The sequence below is a fragment of the Seriola aureovittata genome, chromosome 15 (assembly GCF_021018895.1).
Source record: "Seriola aureovittata isolate HTS-2021-v1 ecotype China chromosome 15, ASM2101889v1, whole genome shotgun sequence".
Lineage (NCBI taxonomy): Eukaryota > Metazoa > Chordata > Actinopteri > Carangiformes > Carangidae > Seriola > Seriola aureovittata.
Window position 1 is genome coordinate 21,002,274 of NC_079378.1, and position 18,912 is coordinate 21,021,185.

Consider the following 18,912-nt stretch of genomic DNA (forward strand, 5'->3'; position numbering starts at 1 on the left):
GGCCACTATAAAATGGAAAGCTACTGGAAACCTCCAGACTCTATGCTGAACTATGAGCAAAGCAATTTTCTGTACAAACTGATGTCATACGTGTACTCCAAGGAAAGCTAGAAGGTTGTACAGTTAACTCCCAGGGTGTAATTCTAAACCATACAACCTACTACCTCAACCCGGATGCACACATTTTCAACTATGTTCCTTCTTCTCTATTTATCAAACAAACATATCATCCTCTGGCCCACCCAACTCCTTGTCCTCCTTATCTCACACAATGCTTCACCACCATCGTCATATTTCAGGTTTGAGCTAACGGAAGGTTTTTCTAACTAACAGAGATGTCGTGAATTGCCGGGACGTCAGAGTACTGTTAGAATACTGCCATAGGATTATTTATATATATATATATATATATATATATATGAAGTTTTAAAACAAAAAGTAAAAAAATTTAAAGCCGATGTTCACACCAAAGTGACAAAGACCCACAGAGGCGAGCTTGTGCTGTCAGATTTGCCACAAGATCGGATCTACGGGTTTGTGCCAAATGGTTATGGCCAAAGTACCAAAATAACTGAATAAAGGCTAAAAATGTTGCATAAAATCTGAGCCATGGAGATTTGGACAATGCCACAAAGAATTATACAAGTATGTGTGATGTGTCTCAGATGAGGTCATTTAAAGAGAGATGCCAATCAAAAAACATAAGACTTGACCTCAACACTTCTCCTGCGTACCTAACATCAGACTGACAGTGCAGCGTTCACACAGAGAACGACAGTGACTGTGAACAGAAGGTCTGGAGCTGAAGGACTGTGACTTCAGTTCAGATTCAGGCATTTAGAGAAACTGCAGCAAGAGCTTTTGTTTGAGATTCACCGCAGAAAGATGAGAGTTCATCACACAGATGTTGAGAGGATTGTGATAACTTACCCTTCGTGGATGTGTCTTTGCTCATGGGGGTTTTGCTGCCCGGGGTCAATTTTGAGTTCCTTCCACTGAAAACAGGAAAAGGAGAGTTGGTTTAAAACACAAAAAAGATGGTAAGTGCTGTTTTTAAGGCTGCATGTTACTGCATATTTAGATTTACTTCCAACACTGCATGAACAGCTACAGTACTTTATGAAACACTAGTAACACTGTCCCTACACTGTGCGAGAAACTAGTGATGGTGAGAAACGAAAAAAGAGGAGCATTACATTGCAAAACATGCCAGCAACTGTTCTGACAACATCAGCTGCACATGGGGAAAAATATTCAAACACAAATTACTGTACATTCTTAAGTTGCTGTGCCTCGGTTTGGGAGCACCACATGCCTCAGCAGTTCCGAAATATAAAATTAAGTCCGTAATAATAACAATCAAAACTCTGTTGTGGACTGCTACCCCAAACTAGCCGGCAGAATTGCCGTAGCAGTCCTCTTCCTGGCCAGCAGCAATGTGGCTGTGGTGAGAGGTTAGCTCAACTTAGCCAAGACCGCAGATAGCAGAGAGCAGAGCCTGAGAGGGATGCCAGTGTAATCAAGCATGCCACGGTCAGCTACCATTAACTGTGCCGATGCCAGAGAGCCACAAACAACGGAATATTCCTCTGGCTGCAGTGCGACAAAGGGAAGTCTGAAGTGAGGAGGGAGTGAAAATGCCACTTACCCAGATTTCTACTATCCTGTCTGGTTCACCATCTCTATTTTTACACTTCCTACCTGGGTGTGAGCAATGAGCTGCGAGCGTTTTTTTTTTTTTTTGTTTATGTTTTTGGTAATGAGAGGAATGATGAAAAGACCGAGGGGCACTTCTAAACTGAGCTCACTGACAATCCGGGTTCAGTTCAGCGATGCGCTGTCCGCCATTTTCTATGAAACAAACAAGAACAGCAGAGAAAAAAACTGGATAAAAACGATGTGCTTTATTCAAAGTTTCCCCCCTTTTCTCCCTCTGTGTGTGTGTCTCTCTCTCTCTCTCTCGCCTAGCACCATTACAAAATCTTGGCTGGATAAATCACATGATTTCCTACCAGAAAAGCCACAGCATTCCCAGTAAGTATTCTGCTGACATTGTGACATCTGCTGACATCTTTTGTCGGAATCAAAATGTTAACCCGGCCTGCCCCCTCCCAAAATCTGACACCTTCAGGGAGGGGGTGGGGGGGCAAAGGGTGGTGTTAGGAGTCATGGCAACCTCTCTACCTGGCAGGCTGCCCAGCACCCCGAGGTGGGGAGAAGTAGGGGCTAATGTGGTGTTGAGCAGGAATGCTTTGCGCTTTCCAAAGTCAACTCTATGGGCGGGGTGGTTGCTTAAGATTTCAGCTCAGACGCCAGAATTTTTTTGACAGAGTAAATACAACAGGCTGGATGAACGATGAGCTAATAACGAACTCGCACTCTAGCTCTTGATTAAAATATGACTGAAATAAAGCTTATATGCTTCTTTTCTAAAAACACGATTCATCCAAACCACGCCAGACAAACAATAGACCAGATGTATGATATATCAAATAAGTCAAGTACTGTGGCTGAAGAGTCCAAAAAAGGGAGTACTGAGGAAATAACTTCACTTCACTTCAAGTCCTGTTTCTTCACTGACTGAATAAATACAGCAGGGGCTTCCAACCAGAATGCGAATATGAATCTCTCATGCATCAACAGCAGGCAAACATGTCTTCCCATGCTGCACACCTGTGAAGTTTAGCCAGAACAGTAGCCAAACACAATCAGGTGGTGTGTTACAATAACACCAGAAGCTGTGACTCACTAAAGAGCAAAGGATCCACCAGACACGAGATTAAAGTTGTGCCCCGAGAGCCTCTCGCACGCCACCTCCCTCACTCAATTTAACACCAAACTGCTGAGCATCTGCCATACCTGCTCGTGTTCATGATGCTCAGTTTGTGACTGGAGCAGGAGGCTATGGCATGGGCTGTTTTGTGTTACACTGAACTTTGTGTTTTATTAGATTTGCGTCTATGTAGCGTTTGTAGAAATGTTTTTCGATAGCTGACAATCAAATTTCCGTTCCCACACATTCTGTTTATGTGCTGTATTTATAGCATAAATTTGTATATATTTATCACTTCCATTACCGCTTTGTATGTGTGTGAATACACAACAACCACAAATGATGCTGCATATACCAGAGAGCAGAGCTTCATTTGACATAGAACATAACAGCAAGTGAGCAGGTAACATGCAGTGGAAAAACATAAGATATTCCTGTGCATATCTGAACAGCTCCATTTGTTGCAATGTAGTATTTATAATCTGATTTCAGTGAGTAAGGATGTCACTAAAAGTAAATTCAGACTTTGTAACTACTGCTAGTAATGCCAAAAACAGATATTTGTGTATGATTTCTAAAAGAAGAGCAGAGAGAGTGAATTATACTGGTTAGAGAAAACCATAAAATATATACGCATTCAAATGCAAAAACCATAGAATATTTATCCAAAATCAATTGTGGCCAGTATGTCTTATGGCCGACACTCAACCGCAGACTGTTGTTGTGGCCAGGACAAACACAGTAAGATCTTTTTCACGGTGGTGCAAACAGCATTACTCGTCTTGGTAGTTAAACTGTTTGGAGATTCATGCAAATCATCAAAATACAAGGAGATGATTTGCTGATTTGGAATTCAGTGTCACTCATTTGATAATCTGCTTATCCCGCAGGCAAATGAAACCAAGACAGAAATGCACGACATTTACCCAATAATATCGAATAATGTAAATAAACACATTCTCCAATCAGTAGACACATTTAGATTGGCATTAAAGATACATGCGTAATGTGATTATAATTCCAGCACAGCAGTCTGCACTGAGCTCAGGAGTGATGGCTGATTCTTACTATTAACTATCATTAACAACAACTGCTGCTTGTAGCACAACTTTCACCTTCAGTTGAAAGCTGAAGGCAGCAGGGCAGACGTGTGTTAGACCTGCAGAATCTAACCTGAGAAGTGTTGCCATCACACTGGAGAATTCATTGTGGTTACTTTGATTAAAATCACGTGCATTCAACACCTGACTGCTGCAACACAGCCACACAGACGTCTGCTCTTTCCTGCACATCAAACCGGTTGGTTATGACTTGTATTCGTATTTACAGTGACATCCCCGGGCCTGCTTGCCACTCTGCACCGCTACGTACTAACTACTGGTGAGCCATTTTTGTCATTCTCCATGATTGGCACATGTGCTTATTAAATATGAGATGAGTGCCGTTACTAGCTGAGCAGATTAACAACCACACCCACTTTATATGCCATGTCACACAATCCTTTTGCACGCAGCACACTATACCTAAGACGATAAAGTGTAATTACATGCATTCCCATTGTCTACACATACAATCATTTACTTTGTGCGAGTCATTGTGACTGAATAGATAAAATAAGAGACCTCTAAACAAAATGGCCATGAATCCCTCTGAGCTCCTCTTCTGCTCCAGCTTACATTAAACAGACTCAGCTAAAACAGTTCCAAAACATTCCCCCACTTAGAGGGTCATTTCATATCCTGAGAGGCAGGAGGCCAGGGTCAAAGTTCAAATTGGAGGGTGGGGGGTGTTGGGGTAAAGGACTTCCCTTGGGTATGGGATATGCCATTGTGAACCAGACAGGGGTGGAGAAATCAGACAGACTTCTCAACCTTGTAATACATAGGACGTGATAAATATTTATAATCATTGGGGGAGGGTAAGATAGAGGTGGAAACAATAACAATGTGCACAGGAGTTCTCTGTAGGCACCCCTTTTTAAAAAAATAAAAATAAATGCTGTATTAATCAGGAGTTGTTCATTTGACAATTGGCATTTTTAAAAGTCTACCACACGTTTTTGTTATCTTTACCAAAACTCACACACACACTCACACTGGCAGCCAAAACTCTGAAGATCATTTGTGCTATTTTATTCTCCACAGGCACACCAGAGACAGGGTGTTATTTTTGGCTCAAAGCTCTTATCTCCATTAATTTAATGTTGCCTCAAGCCATGACAGAAAAAACAGTCAACAGGTTAATCCAGACACAATTTTATACAGTTCAGTCTAATGAGAGACATACCCATCCAGCCATTTCGTAGTGGTTGAGTATGTGACTTGACTTGCCAAGGATAGAATAACACAATAAAAAACCTAAATGCTGAAATTTGACAGTCTGCACAGAATATTTTGGATAAGTCTGTTTCCTGAGTTATTGTGCAAACTGCAGAGAAAGTGCAGACTGTGACTGGCAATGAAAGAGAGAGCGGAGGCAGCACACTGGGTTTATTCTGCTTCCCCTGTAGAGGGGCCTAGTCTTACTGTGCCCTGGTCTGGCCCCTCTTTCTTAGTCTTCAGCCTCTTGCAAAAAAAAAGAATTCACAAAGAAATAATATCACTTTAGTACAAGAACAAATACAACATCTCGAGTGCAAAGACTAAAAACAAAAGAGTCATGACGCTTATAGATATTGCACGAAATAAATTCCAATGTTCTGTTGACGTTAATTTAGAAAATCTACTTCTGAGCCATATGATGCACACAGAGCACAATCGTTTATGTGTAAATGGTACAATAAAATACAGCTTAATTGGGTGCAAAAACCCAAAATGAAAATTCAGTCATGAGAGCAGAGACGTGTTATTTCTGTTGAACATTTGACAAAATTTCAGCAATGCTTCTCAGTACTCTGGCTTTAGAAGAGAGCTGTTGATGCTCACAAATATTGACTAAACTGTTTAAGATGACGGACATAATGTTTTGTGACTGCTAACCCAGGGTGTAATGTTGCTTTAAAAGCTAACAGAGCTTTGCCGTGCAGCCAACCGGGGCGATGACTTTGCCTGATCCACCTGTCTGTTGATCCTGCTGCCTAGCACCAGACTAAACACTGAGATTTTCAACAAGACTTATTGGCCGCAGCTGACTAACCGTCAGCCAATCAGCGCACAGGGAGGGATGGACGGTGGGCGAGAATCAGATTGTGAGAGTGGAAGGGAGAGGAAGAGGCTGTGCAGAGACGACCAAAACTCATACAGACCTCGAACATGGAGGGGCATTGAGACAAAAACTGCAAAAAATTAGAAACGACAAATTCAACTGTTGATGCTTTTTTACAAACAGAAAAATCTCTGTAATCTTTCACACAAAGAGACAAAAATTCTGTATCTTAATTCAAAGTCACTTGGCGATAGAGATATAAACGCTTTTTGCTGGGATAGCAAATGTTGATGCGTAACAGTAACAAAGTAAAAGGGCATCTGTTTCTGAATGGCACTGAATTGATTACCTGGCTTCAGACAAGGCTGCTATCAGACCGTGCTTTTACCGTCGCTGAGAGGGATCAATACCTAATGAATTCCAAACGGCGGAGTTTCAGAAACATAAATGTATCCTACACATGAGTGCATAAAGTAACCTCTGTGGATCAATGAATATGACATTACACACAGCCAGAGGAATGCATCTTCTTAATTGACCTGAGCATTTTCAAATTAATTCAAACGACAATTAAAATGGATTGGACTCTGTGGCACCTTTCGTCCTGGAATCTCGGGGAGCAGTTTATTGTGCGTTTGGCTCACCTCCTGACCCGGCCTTGTGTTTTAATTACCACTGTCTCCTATCAGGCAGCCCAGGCATTACCACAAAAACAATGGAGAAATGAAAGGATTAGTTTAACATTTACATAGTGATAGAATTAGCACCAAACAAAAGATAAGGTTAGCATTGTCATCGAATCAAAATGTAATTAAAAGTGCACAGCTGCTGTACAGAAATGTAAAACAAAGATACTACAGACACCAGAGATGAATCTCCGCGATATCTAAAAACCTTTTGTGTGATCGAGTAACAACTGTTTATGTATTTTTTTTTAAATAAAACAAGTCAGTTTTAAAAATATGGATGCCAGAATGCCGCCTTTAGGTACCTGCATTACGTTCTTTGAAGTATTCAATATTATAATTTGCCACATTAACACCTAACTAGCTATGACTCAAACACACAGAGCAGCTTTGAAAATATCCCTGTAATATTTAGATAAATTCTGTAATCATTATATGCTTATTAGAAGTCCTGCGAGTAGGTAGATGCATGGTTTTGATTTTAACATTTGGTATTCATGTGGTCTGCCATTAGAAAAGATGCTTGTGGAGAGAACTGACAAATGCTCTTGACATTAAAAAGCAAAACAATATTTAATCTGGAAGCTGTTACATAGCAGTGCATTACTGATATTAGTTCATTTCAAATATACAACACAGGAGAGGATGAAACAGCGTGGTGGTACAGGGGAGCTAAAACTCAAGGTGCTCATAAATAAAACTTGACAACAAAACAGTCAACACTGAGAGACACAAAAGGTTATGTCATTAATGTGCATAAAATTCAGATTTATTATTAATTAAAGAGTACACAGGACTATTCTTTAAGCTGTATGCAGCCAGTAAAATTCCTCCAGTTTTAGTTCCCTAAAGGTTATTTGAGGAATCAGCCCACATTCAACACTGTGCTCTGGTGATGCCCAACATGAGTAATGATGCCAAACTAAAAGACTCTGTCTGCTATCTAACATCTTAACGATAGGTGTGTAAATTTAAGAAACTCAAGAAACATCGTATGGCACAAATCATTTTCCACAGGCTATCTCTGGAGAAGCGTCCTGCAATTGAAAACATTAAGGATGACTTCTCATTTAAGAGGCAGAGAAGGCAGTTATCATAATGATACCTTTTCTCAGCGTGTCCCTACCAAATGCTTTCCCAAAGATAATGCCTCTGCACAACCTCTCATTATCAAAGCAATCGCCTGACAATGGGAAGAAGAACACTTGAAATTACGTGAATTAGTGTACGGCTTTGAAAAAATGACTGCCGATTCAAGACTTTAATTAGGCTCTTGCCAAACAATCAGACACAATTAGGAGGTACCAGTCAATAAGCTAAAACTCATAACCAAGTGGAGATGAATTAATATTTGATGATTTTTAAATGGCTGTTGGAGCTCAGATGCCTTTTGCTCACAGTTGGGTACTAGATAGTGGAACGTCTCTGCATCTCTTATTGTGGCTAATAAAGCAGGTGACTTGCAGGACAGCAGGTGAATCAGCTGCCTTCAAATGAAAACGACCATTAGCTTGTAATTGACTTCCTAAGCACCGTCTGAGTGGATCCAGAAACATGCTTTGAATCCTTAAGACGTCCACGGCGCAGCGTACAGACATCAGCGAGGTCAAACGACGACTTTAAACTTTTCATAGAACCAAACTTTTGAGTTAAACCCGGTAAGCTGTCAGATGTAATAAAAAAACCAGCCTTCCATTTCTCTTGACGTCAGGAATAATTCAAAAATAAGGCACCATTACAGTTGGATAGCTGTTAAAATTATTATGCCTTTTTCCTCCTTAAAATTCACAGCTGTGCACATGAAGAGGGCCACCGAGGAAATGATTTCCTGCCTTTTCAAACTACAAAACCAGAAATACTGTCCTAAATGATGTTTTATTGTCTTTTTACATCCAGAAAACATGATGATCATGACGGAGATCCAGGACCACAGAAATGTTTTAGCAAAGGTTTGAGTCAAGCCTGGCTTCAGAGGAAAACAAACCCTCGCTGGCAAAGTTAGTTCTAACTATTAAGCTTCATGAGACCCTGTAACTGTTTCTAACTATACATCCAGTTTAATTAAAAAGAGGGCGTGTACATTCGTGATGTTGATTTATGATACGGCTGAACAATATGCAACGATTCCGACTGCGATATGTCACAATTTCAATAAGAATCATTTCTGTTTTTCATTTTCACTGAAAAAATATAAAAATGATGATGATGTGATTTTTGTTTGGGGGGGGGGGGGGGGGGGCAAGCATGTTCACATCTGGAGAATATGATTTATAGGCTGGGGTTATCTCTGCTGTACATTGTAACACATTTTACCTGTATCAAATATTAAAACACTTATTGCGATTTCGATAATATTTCGATAAATTGTTCAGCCCTCCTTTATGGTAATTGATCATTTAGATTAATCCCTTGTGTCGTTGAAAAATATTATCACATTTGTTTTGTTAATTCTCGACATTTAAAAAGTGCACTTCACCTAGAAAGAAGCAGAAAAGCGATGGGTATCGAAGGAGAAGATTTGTAACTGAGCTTTGAAAACATCTCTCCATGGTGATGTTAAACCAGAACTCCCACAAGTATCATTAAGTTTTGTTTTATGGACTGACTTTTCATTACAACTTGGCTGAATTAAAGGAAATATCTGGAGGAAAAAAGCGAAAACTCATTTGGATTTCATAAGTAACTCACTACATCTTCACAGCACAGAAACGTATTTATATTTAAATAAAAAACTAAAATAGTCAAACATGGCATATTGAAAACCTAAAGTCAAGTAACATAATAATATTTTATTAGTTGGATAAGGCTTTAAACTTAAATCACTGTATGAAAATAAAAAATATATACTTTACTGATATAAAAACAGAGCTCCAGGGTCAACTCTGATGAAAGAAAATAAAACTGATTGGATTTATCTTTTTAAAACAACGTGACTGCTCATTCAGAGAATATGACTATGATGTTATATAAAAATAAAATGGCAAGCCAGATTGTGACCAGTCAAGTATAACACAGATAACAGACGTGCTGCGAACACCAGTGGAACTGACAACTGTGCAACACTGTATTATGCACTGGATTTATTCTGCTAGACCTCTATGATCTCCAGTATACGCCCAGATCACTATGACACATGTTGACCTTCAGTTAACTGTATGATACTTCTAAATGCATATGATGGAGCAGGACTCACAGCGTGAAATCACATGCAGCTGATAGACCATAAAGTCAGGCTTCTGTCCAAAGTTCATGTCCACCCATTCGGAATTAAACCATTTGTCTTAGATTATCATTTCTTTAGCCAGCTAGTCCAAAAGCATGAAATATCCTCACATGGCCTGGAGGGGTGTGTGTGTGTGTGTGTGTGTGTGTATGACGTCTTGGAGGGAATTCTGCAGAGATGCGCTCCAGTTTATAACATGTGGCTCCTCTCACCCCAAAGCCATACAGCCTTACAGAGCACATGTCAGTCAGCCGTGATTGCAGGCAGAGCAAGCAGGATGGGACAGAGTGGGGATTATAAGGCAGCCTGGTGTTTCCACTGGGGTCTCCCCTGCTGGGCTACATGGTCCCAGCTCCCTTTGTCTGCTGTTAACCCGTTAAATCCCGCGGAAGAGCCCATTCAGAAATGTGTCACACACCCCGGGGGTGCATTTTGTGTGGAATAATCATCTTAAAGAGGTTACACAGTATTGCCAATGATTCCACCCCCCTCCCTGCACACACATTCATTTGTTTCCTGGGGTGTTTGCAGTTTCAATTATTGTCAACTCTTGTCTTAAGTTCTTGCAAACACCTTCAAACAACATTCTTTAAGAGGATGTCCCAGTGTAGTCGATCAACACCAACACGCCCGACTTAAAAAGACTCTTTCAGTCGTTCTTCTCAAACGTGGTTAAGAAGAATATTGACTTTTGTATTTTATATGAGGAAATTATACCTCTCTGGATACACACTGCTGTGTAGCATTTCAGCATTACAGATCAGGCACTTCAACTCTCTCCTGTGCTGTAGTGTTGTGGAACACACTCCATTGCGACTGTGTGTGTTTTTGTGCTATAGGCAGAGATAGAGAGAACAGACGCGGGAAATGTTGCGGGTTCGCTGAGAGAAAGTGTAATTACACTGCAGTAATGCCCTCCATGATTAATGATGTGGGCCTCTGAAACCAAACCATCGGGCCAATAGCAAATTACCACTATAAAAATAAACCATGATGTGAACAGGTCAGTGAGGCCAGAGCACAAAATGTCTCTTAGTGTATATTTATATACAGTGTATGAGCGAATGGGGATCGAGCTCTAGTAACCCAATTAGTGTCCGTCCACTGTCAGAGACCAGCTTCATCTACATCAATGTTACACAGTTCTGCAGTCGTACAAAAAAAGTATGTTTTTATGAAAGGATGAAATTAAGTCAGACACACAATTAGAGGAAAGAGTTGGAACATCATGTGTCTTTGAATGAAGTGCTCAGCTAGTCTGTGTCACGCCATTACAGCTGAGAGAGAAAGAAAAAGCAGGGAAAAAAAGACATTTGTACCAGTGTCACTGCTCTGGTTGGGGTAAATAAATATCAAATGTACAACTGTATGAGCTAATCCTTATGGCACAAATCATTCCCAGATATAAGGCAGACTTTGGCTAAATCTGAAGAACACAAAACACCTACGACTAAAACTGCTCCACACAAAATTCCTCTAAGGGTCTCTTAAGCACTGCAGAGTCAAGTTCACATTTCTTGTCAAACCCTGACTACACCACTCCACGCATAACCTCATTTGATTAGTCCTCCACAGTTCCCTCCACACAACAACACACACACACACACACACACGCACGCACACCCTTCTCGGGTGGAGAGCACTTGACTTGTACCCAAATTGAACTCTTATGCTCTCTACTTGTATGAAAGATAATGCCTTTTTGTAGGCAAACTGCAATGGAGTATTCCATTGAGAGCATGGCACTCAGAGCAGCAGCAATCAGGGATTCTTGTGGTTATGAATCAACATTTGGGGGACGCCCGAGCTGGTGTTATAAACATAACAATTTTGTGATTTCTTTTTTTTTTTTTTTGCCTGTGTACAAAGAGACTTGGCAAATTATTTTGCGTATTTTTCACAAATTGTCTGCCAGAGTTAAACCAGAATAAAGAGCTATCTGTCTGGACTTCATGCTGCACTGATCATTATTCCGGTTATGACAGCGATTTTTGTTTTTGTTTCTGATAATTCATTTGTATGGTTTGAAATGTGAGTTTCCCACTTGTCAGCACCCCTTTGACTGGCATATTCATAAATTCCAACATCCAGAAATGAGAAAAACAAAATGTTTCAGTGCAACTCATCCATCTAACTTTATTGCACATTCAAACTGATAATTAATGACCCATTAACTGCACGGCCTGTGGTTTCTTATGAGTATGAATTTGAAGTGTGCATGTATCTTAGCATCAGTCAGATGAAAGCCTGACAAACAGCCCCATTCTTTTTTAATAACAATAAATCAAAGCGCGCACATGGCCATCTCTGTGAGACGGAGATAATCAAAAGCAGAGCGCGAGATGGCCAAACATCATGTCTAATGTCCCAACAAACTGAGGATCAACTGTTTCCAATTAGGATTATAAAGACACATGCAGAAAATAGAATGAACCCATCCACCCTGTCTCCCTTTGTGCACACAGAAAAAGTAATATTTTACATATTTGCTGTTTAGAAAGAAAATGTAATTTAAATAGTAAATCATTTTTATGGGTCTCGCTTTGTCCTATTTTCTCACAAATATGAGGAAATGCTTCTACTCGCACAAAGCCTCGTGCACCGTAGTCCACGTTAGTTTTCATTTCTCACTTCTTTCATTGCCGTTTAATCCAGTCACATCAGCTCCCTGAGCAGGTGAAGTCAGCCAAAGACTTTCCCACGGTCTGAGAGCAAATCCAACGCCCCAAGCCCTTCCTGAGGGCCGGCCATCTGTCCGTTCTGTTTGGAGTGTGTTAGGGGGTAAAGCGTCAGCTGCATGACCAAATTCAACGTTCCAACACACCCCTCCTTCGCGAAGAAAAGCCCAAAGCATCCATTCATCTCAGCACACACACAGCTTGTGCCCAAACACAAACAAATCAACAAACAAACAGACAGATGTGACTCCTCACATTCGACAGATTTTCAATTCATTTTCACACACACAGCCTCTGTTATTGTAGCGATTGTGCACACTTTACTGATCTGTCAACACCTGCCTATAAATACTGACATTATTACCAGGTTACAGTTTTCTGCTTAAAAGTAATAAATGTTACAGAATAAAATAACTGTGGAAAAGTTAAAAAAGGGTTAAGTATGATGAACATGAAAATTGCTGGTTGGGGAGAACCCTCATTAAGATGATATCTCTGCAACTCAACAAAGGAGTTCACCACATAAACCTTGACCTTTGCTCCCTCCGAGAATAAATCATGTAAGCCACTGACTTCCACAAAACAATACCAATTCACACAAGAGCAGCCCAAACTGTAGACCCAGAAAAATTTGACAACATCACTGCGGCTCGTCGAAAAAATTATCTTAGTTTGAATTAGGATTTGCCAAGATCATGTGACGCATTTCTTTCTTTCTCAAGCTCATGCTGCCACCCCCATCCCAAAGCGTTTCCCCCTACTCTTTTTTCCCTCCTCAAACTGACGTGCTATCATTTTATTTCCCCTCTCAAAGAGCAACTCTACCGCTGGTGGATATGGTCCTCGCCCCGGCCTGACGCATTTTTAAAATGCGTGACATTGCCTCTGTGGGAGCATGAGAACGGAGCTTCCTCAATAGTAGGGTCCCCATACCCGGCCCGTAACCATGGAAGCAGATGCCTGCCCTCCCGGCCCTCCTTACCTCCTGTCGATCGCGGGCTGTGAGCTGCTTCGGCAGTGAAAAGAGGCTATGCCTGCCTTTCTCCTCGCTCTGACCGAACTTGCCCCACTCCTCAAAAGGAGCCATTGAACAGGTCACTGGTCTAGACTTGTTTGCACGGTCCAGGGAGCAGCCTTGATGTAACCCTTGCTCTCCTCTCTCTCTCTTTCTCTCTCTGCCTGCCACACCAGCCGCCCAGCGACTGCAGACTGTGGAGGGGTGGCGGGGGGGACATTGGAGACGTGGATTTGAAAAGGAGCCCGTCCGATTTTGCCATTGTGCCTTTTCATTCATCGATCGAATGAATATCGAACCTTCTGTCCCTGTGTGTGTGAAACGGATAGCTTAGCAAGCATTTTTCTCCCCCTCTCTTCTCAGGTCAGTGTTGTGGGCCCAGAGCTGTGATTCCTTTTCTCACTGTTTGTAAAAATGTCATTTTTGTTAAAAAAAAAATGTTTTCCTCTTTAATAATTCCTGCTTAGTTGTATTTAAATGTGGTTTCATATCTTGATAAGTGATGAATGTAGAAATTAAAATTTACATTTCTTTATTCATTGATTAAACTCATTTCTACATGTTCAAAAAAAAAAAACTACAATCATGTAAGAGTGCAATAACATCAACAACAAAACTGCTGAGAGTGATAATGAATCAAGAAATGAGCAATTGACATTAGGTGCAATCAGAGGTGTGAAGCAATTAAGCAAATATATTTAGGTTTTAATGAATTTGCTACATCCCTAAAATAAATCCAAACCCTCATTAAAACTGAAATCATTTTGGGGGAGAGATAGATAAAAACCTTAATGTGAATTTCTAAAAGCTGCTGTTTGTGCTTCATTATTTCCTCCTTTTCCTCGGCAACATTGCATCATTTTATAAATAAGAAATTAACATGAATGCATGAATAATTAGATCATTTGATCCAAACTAATATTTTTCAGTTTAAACAATATGACATTCAAATAATCATGTTCAAATAAAAACACATTTAATTTGTCATGGCAATTGACAGCAATTACTGAGATATAATCATTACGTCAGTGCAGCTAAAATTATATACACACTTTGTATTAACATAAATGTGTGTGTTTACATATTGACCTCTTGCAGTAAATGGTTATGGGTGAGTATAGATGCATTTGACAGGGTGATAGTGAGAGAGAGAGAGGGTGTGTGTGTGTGTGTGTGTGTGTGTGTGAGGGGGGGGGCGGCTTCAGTGACAGTTTTAGTAAAAGGTGAAAGGATCAATGTCAACATATCAATATTGTTCAATAAGGGACGAAGCCACAGATACGGTGACTATCTGTGTTCAAAATGATTCATAAAACCAAACTCACTCTGTTGCTGAACTGAACAAAAACAAAACAGATTCACTTGTTTCTAATAAACGTCTTTTTAAAATTGATGTAGAAACAAAACAGCAAAATTCATCCCTGGTATGTTTTTCATAATTTGTCTTATACATTAAATTTGGTAAATTTACAGAATCGAACGAACAAATCCTCACAAATCAGTGATTGATGTCTGTGTTATCTTGATAATATTTTTAATATTTTGACAAAAAAACCTTAAACTAATCTAATTAATTCATACTGAAGCAAATATAATTTCATAAATGATTAGCTGTGTTAAAAATAAAGCACAGAATCAAATAAGGTGAAAAACAAATTGTTAAGATTGTAAATGTGCTGCTACACTAACATTTTAGCAAAAACAAAGTCTGCAAAGAGGAGCAGTTATAAGCTTCCATGCTCCATGTGACAAGTTGCTATGCAGGGGCCAATCAAAGGGGGCAGGAGGGGGAACAAAACAGGGCAGAAAATGAGCAAATTCAAAGGCAGAGGAAGGAAAGCAAAGGAACCAGTGAAGTAAGAAGGCAAAGGCATTGTGTTCGCACAACAATCAACGCTGCTCCCACAGTGAGTACCAGGCCTGCCTCCGAACATATTGCTAGCACCGCAACCCACATGCAAAAAGCAGAAAACCAAAAGGCTCCGGCAGGAGGTCCACTACTGGATTTAGAAAATGTGGCTTTATGTGAAAATAAATGATGTAATTAAACAGATGGAAACACAGTGTCGCCAACAACCAGTAAAAACCCCTTTTTGCAACAATCCAGTGTTTAATTAGTTTGGATTTTTGAGATTAAAATTCAGTAATATTATAATGTATGAAACATCTTAACAAAAATAATAATTCAGACAAATGTTGATCTAAATTATACTAATGCTGAATATATCTGTATCAGTACCATTATGTAATATGAAAAGAGTCATAAAACCAGAAAATACAATGTATATATTTTACATACCAATCTGGAACAAGAAAGATAATAACAATAAAAACAAGTGATCACTTTTAAGAGTAAAAAACATTGAATACAGTTTGATTATTTAGCATGAAAATGCTATAAATGCAATCTCCTCTACTTTAAATGGAAATACCTAAAAATAAAGATAGTGTATAAAATAATAATACAGAACATTATTCATCCATTTGGTTACAAAAAAAAAAAACACACCTGCGATATAATAACAACAGTAGCATGTTGGAAATAGAGCTGGCTTATTTGAGCAGGAACAATGGTGGAGATGGGGGTTGGACCAACATCAACACACTGACAGGGACAGGGCTGGCCAAATTTGCCACAAAGACACGCTCAACCTTCCTGTCTCATATTACACACTAGCGCGAGCCAATATTTTTGCGGGGATACAGTTTACAAAATAAAATTATGCCATGATGTTTGTGCACAGCAGGGATTATTTTTTATATATTTCCAGTTATAGCTCAAATCATTTTTAAACTCCTCAGACCAATTCCAAATTGTGCCTCTATTGTAAAATAAATAGAGAAATAATATTCAAATTTCTTTTGATGAAGTGCTGTAGAGTAGTGGAAGAGAAAGGCAGACCTGGTGTTGTTCATATTATACAACCACTAAATCACAATGAAAGCAAAAAATCTACAAAAAGATAACAGAGAACAGTGTTGGATTTCATTGCACCACTCACTGTCTCTGCACCTCACACACACACACACACACACACACACACACACAGACACACACACACACCCTTGAACAACAGCTCTGGCAGATGTTCCCTTGGACATACAAGTAAACCAGCGTCCCATCATCACCATCATCCTGCCTGGAAACAGTGGCAGCCGGATGCCAAGCGCAGCTCCAGAAACGTCTGCTCTCCCTGCCGCAAAGACACAACCCAGTGTCAGCAGCACACACGCATCATTACAAGGCAGCGAAGCTCACCAAATACAAGGGAGAGTTTGCAAGGGATGAGAAGTTCCAGCAGCTCCCACTCTCTGATTTCTGATTTTTTTTCCCCCTTGTCTCTGAACTGATCCTGTCCCAGTTTCCTGAATGCAGATTGAGCAGCCAGCAAACCGTGTGACTACAGCTTACATGTGACACATCTGAGCAGCTACCATTCATTTTAATGTTAGCTGAAGAAGGGACCAAGACAGCACTGGAGTCACATTAAAGTCAGGGATTACGTCTCTGGAAACATTCAATATCCCTTAAGTTAAAAAATAAATAAATAAAGTACGTATATGCACACACGCACACGCACGCACGCACCTGCACACACACACACACACACACACACACACACACACACACACACACACACACACACACACACACACACACACACACAATCTATTTATCTATCTATCTATCTAGCTATATAAAATAATGAAATTCTTTCAGGGTTGTCAAGGTGGCAGAATTCAACACTTCAAAGGCGTTAAATCCTTGGAGATATTACACCTTTAAATAAATTATTAATTTACAAAATAAATTATTAAACAAAATAAGGCAATGTGAGAAGAAAAGCTAAATTTAATTGCAGACTTTACAAATTGCTCCAATGTAGTTGTGGCAAAGGAGAAACCTCTGGACACAATCACAGGCTAAAAGACTTTTTTTTTTTTTTCTTAAATAAAAGGCAAATATCATCCCAGGATATCACCACACCAACAGACCAGTCTAACACTGCTACTGACCTCCTTGACATACAAAAAAAAAAACTCTGAGCTGAACTAACTAGACACCATTACTCATGATCTGTTGTCCCTTCTCAGGGCCACAAAGGCATGTGTCTCCCTCCCTCAGGTCAAGCCCATAGGCTGCTGCACAAAGCACAGAGAGCATCATAATCTCCTAAACCCCCTGGAGTCGGCCCTGCTCACAATCCACAGAGCTAAGCAGATCCCAAACATCTTCACTATATTATCTACCTCATACTGGTCGACTACATGTAAGAATAAAAACTACATTTAAATTATGACTACATATTAAAATGTTGTTCTGGAATATAAAAAGAATAATGATTGTGGACGTGAGTGATCATCTTGAGAAGACTTGCAGTCATTTGTGAGATGAAATACGACATCGAACACTTCTGTAGATCACAAACAGTGTGAGGAGCTGTGATCATGTGTATGAAAGGCAGCTCATGCATTTGTCACAGCAAAGCTGGCTTTCAGGAGCGCACCATCACTGTCACCAAAGTCAAACTTTAAGCTTTCGAAGGTGCTTTAGAAGGTGAATTGGAACAAAGGGGCCCTCACCATAACTGCTACTCAAAGCTCTGTTTAATTAGGTGTAGAGCAACAAATCCTCCCCATTCAGTGGCCGGACACTTGTGGTGTTGGAGGGGAGTGTATCGTTGGTGAAAGACTCCCGTCATAACACTAGAGGAGTGTCCCCTCCCTCACAAAGACACACACTGATTCACTAATGCCTGTGTGTTAACAAGCCCATCGTCTGCTTCTCTAACTCATTGTCTCTTGAATGGGTGCTAATGGAGAGACAAAACAGCACACACACACACACACACACACACACACACACACACACACACACTGAGGCCCTCCTGCAACACACTGCTCTTTTTATAGACTGAGGCTGGACACTTGTGTTTGTAAGTTGAGGGACGAAACACCATGCTTCAGCTTGTTACATATGAAACTGCAACTGAATTTAACAGTAAATAGTATATATAAATATTAATATCATAATAGTAAATATAAATGTTCAAATAAAATGAAAATAATATCAAATCTATGATGGCAAATCTGTCAGAAAAATAGGTCTGAATTCAATGTTGAATATTATCTAAAATATTCAATTGTAAATAAAAATCTATAACACTATTAAAATGAAAAGAAATGTTGCTGTAAAACATATAAAACTGAGTCCTGCAATATTTGTGAAATAAACAAAAATGGGGTTTTCTAAAATACTCTATACTCTAATGTTTAATTTTTAAACAGCAGTTTGGTATTTAATTAAATTAAATATAAAAAAATCCTTTTTGCACTTTTCATTTTTATTATTTATATTGTATTTATTTGTTTATCATATTTTGTATTTTCAA

General features: G+C 39.7%; 1 long non-coding RNA gene across 1 annotated transcript; it reads left to right on the top strand.

Annotated features, from left to right (window-relative positions):
• The first annotated feature begins 915 nt into the window (after positions 1-915).
• Positions 916-13,824, top strand: LOC130182865 (uncharacterized). The gene is made up of 3 exons (XR_008829756.1): positions 916-1,040; positions 1,969-2,034; positions 13,696-13,824. It is a non-coding gene; the product is annotated as an uncharacterized LOC130182865 (long non-coding RNA).
• Positions 13,825-18,912: the final 5,088 nt, after the last annotated feature.